The 5000-nt window shown below is 40.5% G+C and overlaps 1 long non-coding RNA gene across 1 annotated transcript in view; it reads right to left on the bottom strand.

The window, feature by feature from the left end:
• LOC140925412 (uncharacterized) overlaps positions 1–684 on the bottom strand; it is a 6901-nt gene extending 6217 nt beyond the window's left edge. The window contains exon 1 of the long non-coding RNA XR_012164398.1: positions 525–684. This is a non-coding gene — a long non-coding RNA (uncharacterized lncRNA). The remainder of the gene's footprint in view (positions 1–524) is intronic.
• Between the last annotated feature and the right edge of the window lie 4316 nt (positions 685–5000).

Below are 5000 nucleotides of genomic sequence, written 5' to 3'. Positions count from 1 at the left end.
GACATCCCCTTTTTAAGAATTTTGACAACAATGAAAAAACCCTCGTCGTATTTGACAATGTCGATCCTGATATCTGCAGACTTTCATCTCCTTACATGCAGTCATGTATGGAATATAGACAAAAACTTGTTCTTTCATATCATAGCCTTTGTTTTGATTTCAGATTTGTAACGAATAATGTAGGTAATACCATGCACTCACGTGGGAATACTGAAATAAAGCTGTTGTTGTTGTCGTTGTTTCTGATGAGTTGAATTCACTTGTCAATGTCCGAAGAAGGAGAAGAAATTATCCACCACACCTTGGATTACTGACGAGATCTTAGCTAAAATCAACTACGCACCCACCAAGACAAACTCAAGACCCAAAGGTGCTTATTTTGACCCAGAATTTCTTCCCCCCCCCCCCGCCGCCAAATCAAGGAAAACGAGACACGAATCGTGCAGCTAAAATGGCGGCGGCTATCCTCACACGCGGGCCAATTCGATCAGCCACCCGCTAACTCAGTTATCATGGTAACTTACCCCGCCGTAGAGGACATGTTTCTCCTAAGCTTTTCTTTTGTCAAATTCGTATGGAGGCGACTGATGATATTTCCAATTCAAGCGAAGTTGGATTCCGCAGTTTTGTCTCTTACTGCGTCGACTCTGGTGGAGCCCAGGCCCTCTCTATTGAAGGGCGCGCAAAATAATTGTCCGTCTTTTTCTAAATAGCGTAAAACGGCGTAATCCGAGATTTGTTACCTTGTCATTAGGAAATTACCACATATTATTCACTGTAACTGGATAAGTAATGATTTGTGTACCGCTTGAATACTTACTGCAGCAGATAGCTGGCCAGTGGAGAAAGTCATTTGGGAAATTACCACATATTAATTTTCTGTCTGATTTTAGGAAAGGGCACCTTTCTCAGAGTCCCAACTATTGGCTAGAGTAGCTATCTAACGTTCCGTTATACAGTAGTGGTCATGCACGCAAGCATTGAAGTCATTGCACGCTGTTAGTTTATTGTTTTTCTGCTCCGGCCCATATAAGCTGTTAGGACAAGGGCCTCGGATGCAGGGGTGAGGGGAATAGGGGGAGAAGGGGTGTGGCTCATTAGCCAATTTCTACCATACTTGAAAGAAGCTTGGCCACTCTAAGGCCTTTTTGGTAATTTAGAAGTTAAGTCAATATTGAAACCACAGAAAAGACACACATTTGTTACAGACCCTCTTCTGTTGTAGGGTACCTTTTTCCAAAATCAGACAGATAATTAATAATTAATTAATTAATAATTATCTGTCTGATTTTAGAAAAAGGTACCTATCTCAGAATCCCAACCATTGGCTAGTGTAGCTTTCTAACTCACTGTCGTACCGGAACGGTCAAGCAGCAAACAGTAGTTTTCAACAACAACAACGATTTATTTATTAGCGAATGATAAAATGGTGCTATACAGTGAAACCCCTTGCCTAAGAACCTATATTTTACGAACCTGTTTAGTCTAGAAATTGAAACAATTTCTTAGTTTCTAAAATCTCTGAAAAAATTTGCCTGTACCCTTGGGCAAAAGTTAGATCAGTCACTGTTCAGAATCCTCTTTGAAGACATACCTGCATTATCGCTCTAACTGGACTGTTTAAATGCCAATGAGGTCAATACTTAAGGTTTTCTTTATATGGTCATTTTTACATAACGTCTTATTTGGTGTGCAGATTTTATATGAGGAATAAGCTGAACCACTAAATTCTCTTGGCTATATTGTATGTTTCTTATTCAGAACATAACCTATGTAAGAACCTAAATAGCCTTAACCTGTACTAACTACCATTTATATATTGAAAAGAATAACCTGTTTAGGATAACTTTGAAAAATCCAGGTTCTTAGTCTCTTGGTACGTTTTACTGTAAGACAAAGGCAAGGCGAAGGAAACTGAGGTGCTACGTTAAAGAGGAAGCTAATTAGGACACACGATCAATGTTCAAGTGAAAGGTATATAATGATAACCTTCAATCGTCAATCTCGCTCCCCTCTTGGATACATGGTAGGGCAGCATAAAAACGCTCGGCACGTTCACTTAAATATTTTCTAGCTAGATTTAGACACTGCTGCTTTACATCTTCACGAATTGGCCTTAGTTCCTGCCTCAGTGTGGTCAGTAGGTCTATTCGCAGTGGAGTTGCTTGCCTTTTCTTTGTGTACGAAACTAGCCTGGGTTGCTGTTTTGGGTCAATAGTGAAACGCACGAAGGCGCAGTCGGGATGATCTACAACTTTCAGATTGCCCCTGTCATCAGGCTGTTCCCCAATTCCAACATTAATCCACGCGATTTCTTTGACCTCAAATTTCTCGTGCTGTAAATCTTCGTTTCTACTGACGTATTTTAACTTTAAAAATGACTTGTAGTCCTTTATCATGTCCAGACCTACCCAATAGACCTTGACGTTTGATAAACCACTGCTGACTAGAACGTTTTCCCAGTCTTTGGGTGTTTCAATTTTCTCTTGGGCGTTAAAAACTTTTTGAATGTTTCCAAAATATCTATCGCACACACTATACGAGTGGCCCTCCAACAAAAATTTTAAGTCTGTTCGTAGGAAGTCTCCTCTTGTGACCAGGTAATCCATATAAAAAAATAGAAAGTTTTGCTTAAACTGAGCCGGAGAATTGTCACACCACACTATAAGATGGTCATACCTGTCTCGGCCTTGCTCCGTCTGAAGTTTTTTGAGAAAATAGTCCAAGATTGAGATCACTTCATTTGGGCCTCCACCAGCAATAGACTCGTCGTACATAAAACAGTGTATAACCTCCTGGTTTGCGCAGTATATACCCATTAGGCTTGTTCTGAGCTTTTTTGAGTAATACCAGTCTTGAGAAGACACCTTTGGTGTAGGTAAGCTTTTGTGAAAATCCATATGCAAAGTAAGCGTTTTCGAGGCCATTTTAGTCCATGCAAAGGGGCCTGACTACGTGAGGCTTAACACATCGTGCCCTCTTTAACGCAGTACTCAGTTTACTTTGAAACTTATGTCTTCAGTTATTTACAGCTTGCGCTAGTGGCTCGATATTCAAAAAAAAAAACACTACCGTTATCACTTACGTTTGCGACAGTCATTGGAAGAGAAACTTAAGAGAGCGCGCGCAGGTCTTGCACACAGTTGTCTTCACATTAGGGACCCTAAGCAAAGACGACTTTGAGCGATGCACGTCAACCGGAAGTGAGGCCTTCTCTTCTTTTATATGCCTTGACGCTAAAAAATTTGTATTTCTAAGTTTCTTTTCTCTTATAAAGACGATTTGCCCGGGATTTTGAACCCATCCACTGCCCAATGTTGCAAAAAGCCCACTTCCGGTTGACGTCCGTCGCTCAAAAACGCTGTTGCTTAAGCTCCCTTTTGGAGCCAAGAGTCACGTTTGCGGCAAACGGCAAACGTGAATTTGTACCACGTGACCAAGTGTTCCCTGTTTCTTGTTGTGAAATTCTCAACTTGAATCTGACGTTTGCTCTTTTCCGTAAAAGAGACTCTAAATATCTCTGTTCAGTCTGCCATGGCTCACGGTTTCCTGTACTTTTTTTAACTGGAATTGAATGTGTTTAAGTGAATCTTTTTCCGTGATGCGGTGTGTATTTTGTATCAGTACGGGGACTTTTTTATGTAATGAATAATTAAAAGGGATGACAATTCGAGGAGGGCGATATTTTTAAAACAGATATATAACAAATACGCAACCCTTTTCCGGATTCAGGCCCATGTTTCGTGGTAGGAGGGAGGGCTACCCACCTATCATAAGGCATAGGAAGGTTGTACTTTCCTCAAGTTAACAAAGCCTTGATCTGAGACATGCGATTAGCTTTGGTAGGCTAAGGTAATAGGCCCTTTGCAGCTAGTCATTCACGTGGTACAAAACCGCCGTGCTGGAGAGCAAAAGTCGCACTGGGACAAGACTAACAAAGAAAATTACCATTTAAAATTATGCCGGTATGTCTTTTGTTTGTCTTGTCCCAGCGCGACTTTTGCTCTCCAGCATGGCGGTTTTGTACCACATGAATGGCTAGCTGCAGAGGGCCTATTACTAGTGTCATCAAATCGCAAACTACAAAGTTACCCACCTTCTCTCAAATCAACTCGAACTCAGCAAGTACAAATTCTTTCAACACTTTATTCACCTTAACTATACTGAGTTTTACATTTTCTTGACCCTCAAGCTAAAGCAAAGAGGAAATCAGCGTCAACAATCCATCTGCTAACTTTCATCTGTACACCCATTGACCCGTTTCTTAGACAGAACAAACATGTCATACTTTAAGGCAGCATATCTCCTTTCGCCCTCAATTAAATGATTTTGACGTTCTGTTCTTATTCTTTGAAGTTCTTCTTCATTACTGGCGCCGTCCTCGGTTGCGCCGTTTGTCATTCGTCCTATCGTGTTTAAGGTCCTGTCACAAACCTGACATGTGTCTTCTCGTGGTTTTCGAAAACCCAACCTGCTGCCGAGATCTTCGTTGAACACGTTCCTGAAGGTAGTAAAACTTATAACAGGACCTTTTTTTTTTTTCTAAAAAGGTATCTTTTTTTAACCTCTCACCTAATCGACTAGCATTAACAAAAAAGGTAACAATTTTGCATGTTGTTCTATGAAAAATGTATGCAGAAAGTTAATTTTTCTGCTCTTTTCAAGTAGCAGAGTTAATCTTTTTGTAAAAAAGCAGAATTGCCGGAACCTTTCACTGATTGGTGGGGAACCCGCAGAATGTAAACACCGCGGAAAATACCCTTTTTAAATTTTTCAAGCAATGAAGACATTCTTGGTAGTCTCAACACTTCTAGACTGCTTTTACATCGAGTTACACGAGGGGCACCCAACGACAATTTTCGGAAAAATATCTGTTCGGAAGACGATTTGAGGTCTAGAATTTTCGGAACATTTGTTGTAAAATTTCTTGCTTGCCTGCCTCTCCTAGGATTTTCGAACACCTAAAAAATGGTAAAATTGCCCATTTTCAACGGATTTTT

Source organism: Porites lutea (genome assembly GCF_958299795.1).
Source record: "Porites lutea chromosome 5 unlocalized genomic scaffold, jaPorLute2.1 SUPER_5_unloc_3, whole genome shotgun sequence".
In the NCBI taxonomy this organism is placed as follows: Eukaryota; Metazoa; Cnidaria; class Anthozoa; order Scleractinia; family Poritidae; genus Porites; species Porites lutea.
The sequence above is the reverse complement of the archived record's forward strand: the minus strand, read 5'-3'. Positions and strand labels throughout refer to the sequence as shown.